This window comes from Heterocephalus glaber, unplaced genomic scaffold (assembly GCF_053883595.1).
Source record: "Heterocephalus glaber isolate CG9 unplaced genomic scaffold, H.glaber_assembly_v1.0 deba00001538, whole genome shotgun sequence".
Lineage (NCBI taxonomy): Eukaryota > Metazoa > Chordata > Mammalia > Rodentia > Bathyergidae > Heterocephalus > Heterocephalus glaber.
In genome coordinates, this window is record NW_028258333.1 from 36092953 (window position 1) to 36108093 (window position 15141).

Here is a 15141-nt window from a genome sequence, read left to right on the forward strand (position 1 = left end):
TTTCTGCTTTTTTCATTTTTTAGGACTTGAGTTTGCAAAAATGAATAAAACTTGTATGATTTTTTTCCTGTTAATCTTTCTCATGTACGTTTAATTCTTAGGTCCACCTGAAGACCTCTTAAAAGAGGAGAAGAGAACTTATTCTTTCCCCAGCACTAGACAGAATGTCAGACATCTGGATGAGTGTGGCTTCAGGTGAATCCAACCTCTAGCCTTCCAGTGGGAGGCCCAGACTAGATGCATCTGAGACAAGCTTCCCCCATGCTCTGTGCCATTCCTGGCCCTTGTGATCCCTGAACATAGTGAACAGTTGTCCTATGCTGCTCTGTAACCATAATAACTGGGATACCAAAGAAAATGAAGCCTGTATAAGTGGAAGGTCTCCCAGAGGCTTAGAGTTCTTTCAAGGCAATGGTTGGGATCTTTCAGAAGAGCAGCTGATGGGAATGAATTTCTCATGGAGTGTTTCACCTCTGAAGCCCAATCTGTACAAAATGGATGGGTCCCACTGCAGCATACACCAGACTTTGTTCTAGAGCCTTTGCTTTAATGGTTCTGGTGGGGACCAAATACAGAATGTCTTGGCTCTGAATCTTCATAGTGATGATATTTGGCTTCTTAAGTGTTTTCCTCTCTAACTGATATTCCTGACACCATCCTATTCATTAGCATGGCAGTGTGAACTTCAATCCAAGGCTGGTTGTTGCCACCATCATTCCTTCCCTCCCAGAGTGCCACAGCAACCTTGGTTGATATATATATATATGTTGTGTGTGGAGCCAATGGCTGTGCTAGTCTGTATAGGACTAAATTTTGAGCTTGAGTTTAGACATTCAAGGCTTCAACTCCATCAATTTCTAGCCAAGGAGGCTTGTCCAGTCATTTATTACCCTAGGAAGTGTTTCCCACCAGTGAAATAAGATTAGAAAATCTATGTTATGAGGAAATGTTACAGGAGTATGAGGATGAGGGTCACAGAGATGCTTCATGAATACGTGTTAAAATATCCCATTTGACCCACTTTACTGCTCTGGCAGCTATTAGGATAAACCATCAGACTGCAGGATCCTGGAGAGTAAAATCTGGAGTCAGTCCTGGGATACTGAGCAGGATCCTTGGTCTAGGTTTTTGCTTTTAGAAGGGGCTTATTTTTTATTGAGGGAATATGTTGCAGCCCACAGTGGGTAAGCATCTTGACCACAACCATACTGGAACTTCATGGCAGAGCTTGAATTAGTACGTAAATGATCATTAATTGTGAAATGTCAACTTGACTCAAGTAAGAACCACCTAACAGATTAGTAAATCTTTGGGTGTGTCTGTGGATGACTGACTTGTAGGCTTGGAACTGAGACGGGATGACCTACTCTGGATGTGGGTGATACCTACCCATATACTTTTAGTCTGGATGGAGTAAAAAGGAAAAGAAGAAGGAAGTCTTCCCTTTTCTTTTTGGAAGAAGCTCTGGCCTTTGCCATTGCCTTTAGACACTTGTCTCCAGGCTTCCAGTGCAGACTCCTCAGCCTTCTAACACAGATTCTTTGACCTTCCAACATGGACTTGCACTAAACTCTGCAGTAAGCTCCAGGGCTTTGACCTTTGACTGGATCCTTTGGCCCTCCAATGTGCAGATGGCCATTTTGAATTCTTCTATTCCTGATTCCTTAGGTGGCCCTTGTAAGTCCTACCTAGTAAATCCTTTATAGAATCATATGCATAATCTGTTCCTCTGGTGAGCCCTAACTGACATCTCTGTTATTCTTTCAGGCAGAACAAAGTTACTCGGGTGAAGAGACTCAGGAGATTAACACAAATGGAGGGATGGGATCCAATAAAGCTATAGGCTTAGCTCTCCTGAAGGCATGCAGAAACTGGGAGGCAAAGGCCAGCAGAAAGGTGGGCCAAAGTGACACACAGTCATTTCCTCCCCTCTCCTGTCCCTGCTATTCTAGGTGGTGTGTGCAGGAACTGATGAAGTGGCTATAATATCGCTTGTGATTGTTGGGAAGCCTAAGATTTATGAGAGTCCACACTGAAGAGGTGAACCAGGTTGGATCCAAGCTTGATACAAAGAAAGTAAAACACAGCAAGTTGCTCACTGTGCCCAAGGATGTCCTCTCTATCCCAGGCTGGCTGGGCCACCCCCCCCCCCATCTGTAATGCTTGCTTCTCAGCAAGGGCTTGTCCTGGAGCTAGGGAAGACCCTGAGCAAATCAGTGCACTATTTCTGGATGTCAGGTGAGTTCCATGACTCACACTCTTCAACCAAAGCCCATTAATCAAGTCTGATGACTCAATATTCTTTTGACACAAACATGCCAAGTGCAATGTGATCCCTCACAAACATTTCTACTTCCCATATGCCAGGGTAGTAACCTCTGGGGAAGAGAGGAGAATTAAACCTTTCTCTAAACAAAGGCATTATCCTTTGGTAAAATCAAAGACAGAAGCTAGGATCCAAGTGTCTTCTGTGCTGGAGATGCCAATCATTTCCTCCCTGTCTCCAAGCTTTGCCTAGAACCTTGCCTGAAGATCCTGCCTGCTCACACTACAGCAGCAGAGGCACCATGGCCCTAGAGACCTATCTCAAAGGGAGCAGCTGATCAGTCCGTGAGGACCCTAGCTTTACACAGAGGAATAGGCAACCACACTCAGCCCAAGGTCACAAAGACCCAGAAGTAAGAGCTATTGACATAGGGAACCAGTTTGACCTGCTCTCCAGAGACCCCCTAAAGAATCCAGAGCAGCATCAAGTGATCCCACTGTTCCAGGGACAGATGATGACAGAGCATATTACTTACATTCCTGTGATGAGGACAAAATACCCAACACGCAGCACTGAAAAGAGGTGAGGTTTATTTTGGCCCATGGTTTTAATCCTTGGAGCCTAACTGGCTCCAAAGCAAAAACAGCATGGGAGAAGGGCATGGTGGAGGAAAGCTGCTCAACCCATGGTGGCAGCCAGGAAGAGTGCACGTGAATGCGTGCGCGCACACATACACACCACACACACAGAGAGAGACAGAGAGACAGAGAATATGAAAGAGAAACAGAGAGAAACCAGGGATAAGAATACATCATTCTAGGTCATGCTCACAGTGACTCACCTCTTCCAACCAGGCCCCACCTCCTAACAGCACATTCAGCTATTAACTCAATTAATCCACTGATGAGTATAGCACCCTCACATCCAATCACATTCTGAAAGAGGCCCCACCTCTGACACATGAGGCCTTTGGTGGATATTTCAAATCCAAACTGTAACACAGATGCTTTCCTGTTGTCTGGATGAGTCTAGCTGTTCTTTCCTCTCTGGTCCTGAAAAATGCCCCTGGACCCTTAGATAAATTACTCTTCACTTTTGTAAGCTTGAGGGGTTTGTATGTCTTGCAACCAAACACTCTTAATTAAGAAGCCTACTGTGCACAATACTAGGTGGTATCAGGGAGGCAAGAGTGTTTGACATCAGTAGGTACTTTGTCCTTTTTCTTCCCATGTCTTCTATTTCCCCATACATACTTGCATCCGCATTTATTTAATGTCCTCTTTCACTTATCAGGTCACGTAAGAACTTAATTATTGCCCTCTTGTTTTTGACACTGGTGATCAAACCCAGGGGCTCTCTACCACTGTATTACATCCTCATCCCCTTTAAAAAAATTTTTTTTGAAGGCAAGGTCTCACAAAGCAGTTCAGGTGGAACTTGAACTTGCAATCCTTCTGCCTCAGCCTCCCAAGATGCTGGGATTATAGGTACGTATTACCATGGCTGGAATTTATTAACCAGTTATTCAAAGCTTTTTAACCTTTCCTTTCTACCTAAACTGAAAATGTATCAATGTAAAAAACTTTATCATATATATATTTTCTATAACTCCTGACAGTGGACAGTACCAGACATATTTTAGCTAATAATTATATTATAATTAGTCGTTAAATGGCAGTGAAAGTGAATGTAGAATGAGGAGCCAATTCGATTATTTAATAAATGTACATTTATTTTATTCCCTCCTAGGTAGATTCTTGTTCACTCGAAGTTGGTAAGACTCTAGAGTTGTTCAAGCTTCATGTGCCACCCAAGTTGAAGGTGATGTGAGGGTTCAGAAAGTAGGAATCCAGAGGAAGAGACACAAGTGAGGCTCTTGGAGAAACTGAGCAGTGTTCAGCAACTGAAAGTACTGGCGATTGAAAAAGAAATAAAATATGGGAAAGAATCTTCCTGTGCTTCCAGGAGGCCTGGCCTGGAAAGGCCCTGGGAGGGTGTGGTTGGCCTGAGGAATATTGAGAAGTGTATTTTCCTTCCTTTCAAGGAAATTTTCCTCTTAAAAAACAAACAGCAATTTCTAAACTTAGGAATTGAACAAAAGAAATATATTTTCTCTAGGAGCAAAATTTGCACTATTGGAAAAGAAATCGAATATGGGAAAGAATCTTCCCGTAGTTGCCTCAGTAATGATTTTCTTTAGTTCACATAAAGACACATTTAGTGAATCCATTCAGGCTGGCTCAGGTTACGATGACTGAAACATATTAAGCATTTTTGGGGGGTGGGAAGAGAGGCAGAGAGAGGAGAGGAGGGCGAAGGAGAAAGAAATAGCTCCAAATTAGGCACTAGCCTGTTGGGGATTTGAAAGCTCATCAATAAAATAAAAACTTTTAAAAAACAGCTTTGTGATGGTCAGCTTTAAATATTAATTAGCCTTTGTTATTTTCCCTTAGCAAGCTGAGATTAGTATTTGTATTTTATATATGGTTTGGAGGACTGTCACATTTAAAGGAATGTCTTGAAGGATGTTGCTTTGTTTTTTATTTTGTTTTGCTTTTTTGCAGTATTGAAAGTAGAATCCAGTAACTTGCACATACTAAGCAAGTACTCTACCACTGAGCTCCCCTCCAGACTCTGAAAGGTATGTTTTGATGATACTTTAAAAAATTAGAGAATGCAAAACAAAAGAAAAAGGAAAGAAAAGAAAAAAGGGCCAGGGATTTACCTCAGTGATCCTGTCAGCTGGCTCGCAAGCACAGGGTCCTGAGTTTGATTCCCAGTACAAAAAAAAAAAAAAAATTAAGGAATGTGTAGATTATAAAAGAAGTAGACTTAGATTTTGAAGGAGACTCCCTTCCCCCCTCCTTTTTTGCTAGAAGCTTTCTTTTTACAATTTTATGGTTCACTTTCATTATTTTAAGCTTCCTAGGATCCAGGCAGTTCTAGCCTTAACTTATGTTATTCATTCCATGGATAAGTAAAACACATACCTTCTATTTAGCTAAAGACTAGGAAATATATTTTAAAAAATATAGTAAAAGCAGGCTGGCAATTTAGATCAGTAGTTCTGCTGCCAGCCTTGCACGCACAAGGTCCTGAGTTTGATCCCCGGTACGAAAAAAAAAGTATAGTAAGAATTCAAGTCAATTTATACAGTTTCCAGGGTTCTTTGCAAGTGTGCATAACTACATTTGTTTATAAATTACAAGTTCAGTCAGAAAAAAATGGCCACTTTTTTCCTTTTTCCTAAAAATATTCATTCAAAGCATACTAAGCACCATTCTTTCCGAGAAAAATCTAAGAAGAATAAAGGACAATTTCTGAGGGCATAGAAGTCACAAGCAGAGGCACTCTTGCCAGGATGGAAACGATTGGTGGTGTATTTCTTGGATAAATTAAAAAATCAATTTCACATGTCACAGCAGGACATAGCTTAGGATATTAAGCCTTTGCTTTGGGGAAACTTTCAAGTGAGCAACGACTGCCCTAAGTAATGTGGACCTGGGGCCAGGGTTTCCCCAAGTGCCCTACTGCCGGAGGTAGGACTGGACCATGATCCTGAGGACGCACAGGAGTTAGAAAGGCAGAGGGAAGGGATGCAGGCTGACAGCAGCCCCAAGGAAGCAGAGACCCATTCAAGAGATGGTGAGAGACGGGATGAGGGGGTGTGTTTGGCCAAGTTGAGTTGTACCTTTGAATTCCATGACTGAGTCTTGGTCCTCTTCTATATCCACTCTGTGTGAAGAAGTAAAATGAACAAATCCTGGACAAATATAGTGGCATGCCAAGTTATATTTAGGAAGATTAATCTGGTTCCACAGTGTAGGAAAGATTAGAAAAAGGAAGAAACTTGAGGTGGGGGAGGACTAAGTGAGGAAGCAATTGTCTGGAAAAAAAATGAGTATTTTAGGAATTAAGCTGGAATTGGTATTGCTCTAGGGTTATAGATTTCAAAAACAATGTTAAAAAGGACATACCCCATGCCCCAGGTTTCACTTAGGAGTGAATGAGGATAGATGCTGGTACTCTCATCAGACTTTGCCCTGGGCTCAGCTTTTCCCCAGGAGATTGCTCTCACCTGCCTCTAAGGTTTCCTTCTCCTTCTGTTATTCTGGGGGCACTGTACCTCCATGTTTACCATGAATCAACAACCAGCAAAAGGAGATTTCCCTTTAGTAACTGCAGCAGAGACTAGTGAGGCTTGCTGGCTGCTGATCATTTGCTTAGTGCCCTATCCAGATGGTGCCTCCCTCAAACCATCCTGTTTATCAAAGTCCTCTGCGTGGGTGGAGGCTGTTTTACTGAACTCAGTCTCTGTTCAGTTAATTGTTGGGTGTAGCAAAACATCTGATTGCCAATGGCCAGATCAGATCCAAAGACATTTGTAGCTCATGGGTGAAATTTGCCCTTCCAGTTTAAAGGCTTCTTGTCATCTTGTTAAAACTTAGGAAATAATGTAGGTTTCTAGAACTGGGTATTTTGATCTCTTCTCCTTTATTATATTTCTAAAAGCCTCTCAGATGGAGATAGATGCCTATATCCTAAACAAACTATTTGTTGCCAATCCAGAACACTCTTAGAAAATCCTAAGACATCCCATGAGCGACTACAAAAGGTCATGACACAATGTTAGTTTCTTTCGATGATAACATGTTTCTAAAATTTTGTGTTTATATCATTTTTCTAAATACAGAATCTCTATGATTTGAAGAAAAATAAAAGCTAATTTTATGACATCACTAGTTTTGAAAGAAATTGGTTCACAGTAATTGGTTTTTGGAGAGGGGGTCTGTAAGTGTGTCTAAGTCTCTTCTCTTACCCAAGTCCTCCCCATTCCTGAGAGTCTGGCTCAAGTCCCTTCTTTATAAAGCCTTGCCTGAGTCAGTATAATCCATGCTCATCTCCTTGCTGAGCTACTGTAAAATTATATAGTCTGTACTGTGCAACTTAGTTCTTCACTATAGATTGCCTTGTATCATTCATCATGACATATTCACCTTACCCAGGTGTTAAGACTTCTTTTTTTTTTTTTCCTCCTAAAGCCGAGCATATTCTTGAGCATATACCAATAGGTATTTGCTAAACACTAAATGAATGAAAACATTGAGCATCTAGTTGTGGCTCATTTCAGGAGCCAGATCTAGTCTGTGTCCTTGCTGCAGGAAGAGCTCAGGGCCGGCATGATCCAGGGCTTGCCACATGAAGAATCTGAGGTGTGATGAAGTTCATCACTGTTTACAGCTATCCATAGCAGTGGAACAAGGAACAAGGGCTTTGAGGCCAGCAAATCCAAGCCCAAAGCCTGTTTTCCACTTACTAGCTACGTGGGATTGGACAAGATATTTAACCAAAGCCTACTTTCCTGATATATAAAATGAGAATCAAAATAGTACCTACCTCCTACCATATTTTGGGGGGAATAAAATGTTATGTAGAACTATGTCCCACTTTCCCAGTTAGGTAAGTATATAATGCAATTCCATGGGCTGTTTCTGAGTGTGTCCCTTGAGAGTCCACGTGTCCAGTGTAGGAAGGTATATATTCCTTTCCTTCTTTATGGAGCCCTTCCTGGAGGGACTAAGAAGTGCTTACTCAGAGTCAAGGGTCAGTTCCAGCTCTTCCCACCCTACTGAGAATTCCAGCCTACCCAGATGACTTCTGCTGCAGTTCAGCTGCTGCCAGAGCCTGACGTTGTTGCTAAACCCACCATGGTTTGGGCAATCCAAAGCAGAGCCCTTCCCAGCCACTGTCAAGCCCACAGTGGTTCCTCAGGTCTGGAGGAGGCTGTTTCTGGTTACAAGGCTCAGAGTTTTAAAAGAGAACTTTCCCTAACTGGTTGGAGTTACTCTGGGTCAAGGGGAATCATAAATCTATAGACCACCTAGTGTGTTTATGGAAACTGATATAGGAGCATACCTCAGCTAAAAATGTGACCTGACACAAGGCAAGAACATTTTAATTAGGCCTTTGTGTAACTGGAGGGTGATCAATGGGTATCATGACCTTGTTATTCAAAAAAGTTGACAACAGTCCCCTTTATAGGCACTAAAAGTTTGTGGAGTATGATTCTGGGCTCAGAAATATGAACTGGTCCTATGTTGCTTAATTGAAGCAGGAGAATTGTTATAGACTTTGTGGGATTTAAGTGGAATATTTCTCTTCTTTCAAACTGCAAAGTTTTTGTGTGTGTGTTCGCATAATTAACCACCAGGATGGGGAGACAAAGTACAGCCTCCCACAGATGGGTGATCTTGGAAGAAGCCCAAACCTGGAGGTCAGAGAACTATCCTGGCCTTCCTGGGGAAATAAATGCCTTGGGATTATTTTAGACTGAAGGTTTTAGATCAGCACATACCTTTAACTCTGTGCCTGAAGCCTTTGCCGTTTACTCTGTGGATAAAATGTAAAAAGAAGGTCAAAGTGTATTACTATGATTTGTGGGTCCGGATGCACTCCCTGCCTTCTTCATGGGGGCCAAGTTGGGGTGGCAGCCCAGAATCCTGCATCAGGAGACACAAATGTACCTCCAGAGCAGCCTTGGGAAATGGGTGGGTAGGGTGGATTGAGAGCCACAGACATGCTTTCTCCTATTGGTCATCTGTCCCATTGGTCTCTGTTACCTTGAATAAAGGAACTGGAGTTAGGAGCTCACTATGATTGACTTCCTGGGTATGGCTTATGTGGGGTTTCCAAGTGAAGGAGCAGTGAAGTAGTAACTGTGGCGGGGGCATAACCAGAGGCCCAAGGGCCATGGGGAACCTCCTGGCTGGGGACCTGCTAAGCTGCATGTGCCCTTCCCAGCAGCAAAATGCACAGGACACAGTAATATGGACCAGTGTTCTCCCACTAAACAAGGGAAGTCTAACCTCTGAAGATGGAGGATGAGTTTTTCCCAAAGGGGAACAATTCTATTGTTTCCTGTCTAAGACAAGAAGCAGAATTAGAAATTGTGGCATATATTATGTAGTTTGTTTGCCTTTTCATTGGACTCTGGAAATGGCCAGATTTAGTGCCAGATTTTAAGATTTTTCTCCCACACTCTAATGACTTTAAGCCACCTCCAGATCCTTCACCAGCAGCTATTTACATTTGTAGCCTTGTGTGATGATGTTGAGAAATAAGGGACAGAGCTGGTCATGGGGGTGTAGCTTGCTCTCATCACAAGCTCTTCATTCATTGAATGCTCTTCATTCTTTGTGAAGCCAGCAGCAAAGCTAGGGTAAGCCAAGGCAGGAGGGAGCATATGATATAAAGAAGTATGACCTGCCTTGTGAACAGTCATAAGCATCTGTCACAAAGGTGGCAGATGAAGGAAACTTTGCTGAGGAATGAAGTGAGCACTGAAATTATTTTGATTCTTTCCTGCACAGGCCTGCTTCTGCTGAGAAAATCTTTCATTCTCAACTCCAGATGCCAGAGTTAAAGCCTCACAGGTTGACAGAGATGATCCCTTGGGTTTCCAGAATTTGGCAGAACAGCTGACGCACTGATCCTGTCAATCTCTACTCTCACAGTGAATCATTTACATCTGAGAAGCCCTTGCCTTGACCTTATAAAATCAGTATGTTTCAATAATTCTGAATCATCTCAAAAATGGAATAATTAGCTTTTAAATTAAAAAATCCAAATAAACAAGTGGTTAGAGAGCACATCAAAAGTATTTAAATAATAAGTCCTAGCCAAGAAGATGTAATCTATTATTGTCTTCCCTTGGATCAAAGAATACCTACTACCAGAATGAAGGACTGTGTCCCAAAAGCAGATTAAAGTTTTTATCTTCTGCAGACTGAAAATTGCTGATAACTTCTAAAAGACAAGAAACAAAACCACAGCTGTTAAACGTCCTGTTGTTACATGGTGACCAACAATGCACATCTGCACACCACGTACAGTCCTTGCTGGTGTTGCAGTTCATCTGCCCCTCTTACTGCACCTCCTCTACTCTCTGAGCCTGCTACAGTCCTTCAGTTCACTTAGCAATCTGTAGGAGTCTTGTCGCAAACACCAAATACTTATTAAGAGTGGAGGAACCATTGCTATTTATATGGTGTGTAGTGGGGGCTTCAATTATCATCCCTCCCCTGTATCCATTCTCCCATTTTGTGAACAATAACAAAATCCCCAATAGTTTTCTGAATTTCCATGCCTTCCTTGTAGTTAGATGTGAACACTGATGACTTTCTGGCCAATGGCTTGTGAACAGATGTGATGATGAGTCCACTCACCAAGTTGTGTCTGTGAAACAAAGGGGGGTACCTCTTTGTCCCTTCTCTTTCCATGGGAAAAGAAGCTTGGAAGGAGGGAGTCCCCTAGGGAAACCAAGCAGCAAAATCAAGAAAATCTGGATTTCTGACTCCTTTACCCAGGGGCAGAAGTTCCCAGATGTTCGCATTTCACAGTGCAGAGTCTGTAATGTAATTTTTCTCATTGTTTTTGGGTCAAAGTAATGCATAAAAATTCTGTTTTTTAAGTAGTTGTATTTAAACAATTTAATATGTATTTCTACCATAATGACTTAGAAGCCATTTAAAAATTAATACAAATAAATTAAGAAAAAAAATACTGATTTCCATTTTTAAGTAGCCATATCTCTTACATGTAGGAGTAAGGTGTATGCACTTGTTGGGCACTGCATAACTTCTCAAACGTTGGCATCACATTGGACAAACAATGCTGTTATTTACTTGCATTTTCTCAGAAGAGCAACCATCAAAACCAGCTTTTCAAACATATATCACCAAAGAGAACATCAAGAGATCTAAAGTTTAAACTCTGAACTCCTCAAGCTAGTAGTTCCCTCACTGTCTGACAAATGTCAAGTATCAGTGTTTTCTTCAACTATTTAACACTTATTGGGGTGCCCTGTGGTGCTTTGAGTATCATCTGAGAAACACTGCTGTGGGGCATCCACATTAGCCCTGGACCGCTTAAGTAAGAGAAAAACTAACTTCTGTTGTCTTTAACCCACAACAATTTAAAATTTGTAAGAGTAGACAGTTTTGTACCTAATAGATGGTTTAGATTACTTAAAGAAATTAAAAAGTGACTAGGCAGTTTTGTCTGAGTCATACACACTTGCACACCCTCCCCCTGCTTCCTGCCCTGCTGTTGCCTTCTGACCCCTTACCGCAGGCCATTCCTCTAAGTTATTTCCCTTTTTTTTCTCATTTCTCCCTTCCCCCTGGTAATTTGTTCCATTTCACTAGCTCCTGGCTCTGGGGCAATTGCCTTCCATGACCCCTGCCACCTGCCCTTCCAGAAACCTCAGTGCCTTTGCCCTAGTGGTCCAGTACCTTGCCTTGGAGACCTTCCCTAAGGGCTGTGGTTGCTTGTATGGGAAATACTACAGGTTATGTGGAAAAGCCTGAAGCACGGTGACTGTGCTTCTGTCACCACCAACTTGCCTTCACTTAGAGGAAAAACCCATTTTCTTTGGGGAACAACTGAGTGATGGTTCCAAGGCACAACCTTTGGTGCCAAATAGGCTGCATCCTCTAAGCCATGTTAAGAGGTGCATTTTGGGGAGAAAGGGAGGTGTTGGGGGGGTAATAGGGGGTGGATACTATCAAAATGTTATATGCATATATGAAAATACCACATCAAAACCCAATATTTCATTTAAAATTAACAAGCCTAATAAAATATTTTTTTTAAAAAGAGGTGCATTTCATAATAAAGAATTTGCAGTTGAAAGAATTAACTGGGCACAAGAATCTTCAGATGAGCCAAACACCTGAAGCCAAGCTCCTAGGAGGGTCCAACAGCCACAAACTTGGAGAAGATGTTTCCACTCCATGCCGCTCTTGCAAGGGGAGATGCTGCACCTCCGCCCCTCTTCTGCCAGAGGGGAAAATGTGCCCACTCAATGAATTCTGCATTTACAGGAAGCCAGAGCCCCACCATGTCAAAGCCCCACAGAGAGGCTTTCTCCCCAGTTCCCAAGGCAAACTGCAGTGATCACCACTTTTCTTTTGAGTCCATTAGACCTGGTCTTCCTTAGTTGGCTTCCTCCATTTGTGCAGCTAGAAATGCAACAAGAATTCTATCCCCTCCTGGATACTGGCTATTAACATCCAACAGTGTGTTTCAAATGCCTTCAGGTGTATCTGCTGCTGTGCAGAAGCTAAGTCTAGCAGGGTCTCATTTATTTGGTTCTGGAAGCAGAGCATTTCCAGTAACTGAAATAGCTGAAATCTTACTCAGTGTCGCTTCCCCAAGTCTCTTATTTCAGTGGCATTTTTCACTGAAGCATAAATTAGATGTTAGTTTCTTTAGGAGAGAGAATTTGTAGCAGACCAGGCTGTCTTCCCAGGATGGATACATATGATCATTGCCTTCAAGGCTAGGTTACTGGCAAGATTGTAGATAGTAAATGTGAGGCATTTGCTCATTGGCCAGTAGGCCCCACTCCCAATCTCTGGTCTTTATTCCCAAAAAATGCACACTTATTTAAATGTAAAACTAAGCAGATACCAAACAGGGAGAACACACACTTTTTAAAAGGTTATAATGAAAGGGCTGGGAGCATAGCTCAATGTTAGAGTGCATGCTTAGCATGTGTGAGGTCCTATATGTGATCCTCAGTACCCCACGAAGTTTTTTTTAAGTTATGATGATATTTTATAAATCCAAGTACTTTTCCACCCCAGAGACTCCTGCTGTGGCATCTCATCCACACCACTAACATTTAATTCACTGGGGTTTTTTGGTTTTCTTTTTCTACCTTCCTCTCTAGATATTGATCTTGGTTTCTCTTTTCTTTTTCTTTTTTTTTTTTCTTTATTGTTTTGGTAAGGGGATCTAACTTGGGACCTTGCACTTGCAAGGCAGGCGCTGGACCCACTGAGCTAGATCCCCAGCCTAGATCTTGGTTTCTATAAGGACAGAAGCATGTCACAACTGTCTCTTAACCTATGAAACTTGGTGAGTGATCAGTAAGTCATTTGACATAGATGCTACCTTTACTGCCCTGGCTTATTGAAAGCTAAAGAGAGAAGTAAGCAAAGTAAGTTCAGCCTCCCTGACCCTCCCCCCCCTTCTCATTTTATCTTATTTCCTTTGATGTCCTCTTTTTTCTCTGCCCATTTCAGAGGCATAACCAGCTTCTATAATAAGGGGAATAAACACCTAAACTTGACGCTCTTGGTGACCTTCTGAGGTAGATTTGACCCAGAGCTTTAGCTACCAGGTGACGGGCACTGCATCGTGCTAGGAAAGATAAGGCTTGTACACTTTTTTTGGTTGAAGGTGAGAACATGCAAAGTGATACCTCCTTTTGTCTATTGTGGTAGATATTACTAATATTCTCTGTTACCTCCTGATGCACAGAAAATTATCCTTTCCTGGCTTCTTGAAGTTGGTGTGTTCAGGACGATCTCTTCATCTTGAGATATGTAATTACTTCACAAAGGCCCTTTTCCAAATACAGTCATATTCACAAATTCCAGAAATTAGGACATAGATACATCTCATGAGGGCTACACATTACACACATATTGCTGCATTTTTGTTACTGGAGAAAGAGCATGCTCTGTGTAATTCCTCATGGGAAGGAGAGAGTATAGGAGAGTTTTCACATGCCAAAAAAAAATAAATAAATAAAAATAAAGAAAGAGAAAGAGATAAAGAAAGAAAAGAGCAGAAAAGAAAAAAGAAAGGGAAGTCTGCACTCGCTTCCTTTCCCCCTTATGATGTGGCTGTGTGCCTTACTATGCCACTGAACCACATCTGAACCTAAAGTATTTAGCTTAGAATACAACTTTATGCCAAGTTGAGTCCTTCTAGTTAATTTCTGAATGTAAGGATGGCCTTGGCTTCCCCTCCCCCCATTCACCTTAAAATGGGGAATTTTGTCTTTTATGTAACATCTCAGTAATGTCAATTAAGGACAACAGTGAGTGGGGTAGAGACCATGTCTTCCTGACCCCTCATAGAAATTTCATTCACTATAATTTTAACTAAACCCTCAACATCTGCCTCTGTTCTGAACTATAGAATTTCTAATCCCTTATCTCTTACTCCTTCCCATCTTCTGTACTAACCACACTTAGACATCGTATTTATTGCTTTGACTTTTACATACATTTAGGCATTACTGTTTTAAGAGATATTTGCCAAAGACTTAAAGAAATGCTCTGTTTTGCCATTTTGGCTACTGGGAAAGAAAACCCAGGAGTTCAGAACAGGTCCAGAGGGAGATTGGCCAGACTTCCTGGGCTTCTTTGAAGTCAAGGTTATTCTTGGCCTATGCCCCAGTGTATACTCAAGGGTGTCTCGAAGAATTACAGCTTCTGAAATCCTGAAGATAAGTAGGTCAGTTCTTCAACTTGGCAAATTACCTGGCTTTAGCAAATCAATATCCTAAGAAAAATCTCTAGTTTAAATTTAGTGAGACAGACTGAGCTGCTGGCCAAATTTGTGCCAGTGAAATATTTATTCCTCTCTCATATTTGTTGGTAACGACAATACTAAAATCATAGCATTTTAATAACAAGGCTTATGAGGCAGCTTGAAGAGAGAGCAAGGGAAATTGGCCTATGGAATAAGCACCAGGGGATTGTCAGGCTGGCCACTGGCGTGATGAGGTGCTGGCACTCTTGTCTCAGGTTGGAAGTGGGTAGTGGGTGGGGAGAGAGGAGCCATTCCCAGTGTAGGCATTAGCTCCAACAGGGGGCTTTTCTCAGCACTGTACATTCCACCAGCTCTGGTTAAGAGCCAAGAACTGTGAAAAGCAACCTCAGTCTCTGGATGTGGGGAGAAGAAACGAGACACCATTGAAAGAGCTTAAGGAGAATCTGTGACTTGGCATCAACCCAGAAGAAATCAGATACCAAGGTCATGTTCATTTTTTTTTTCCCCTTGACTAGATGTTACCC

The 15141-nt window shown here is 41.9% G+C and overlaps 1 protein-coding gene across 7 annotated transcripts in view; it reads left to right on the forward strand.

Moving 5' to 3' along the window:
* The window catches only part of Snx18 (sorting nexin 18), an 81741-nt gene extending 69956 nt beyond the window's left edge, over positions 1-11785 (forward strand). Inside the window, exons 2-5 of one of the 7 annotated variants that reach the window (XR_015442277.1) lie at positions 1768-3753; positions 4016-4133; positions 4831-4907; positions 9637-11778. The gene's annotated coding sequence lies outside the window, so the exon portion shown is untranslated. Of the gene's footprint in view, positions 1-1767; positions 4908-9636 lie in introns of all 7 variants that reach the window. The other 6 variants (XR_015442278.1, XR_015442275.1, XR_015442276.1 and 3 more) reach the window with 6 other exon arrangements.
* Positions 11786-15141: the final 3356 nt, after the last annotated feature.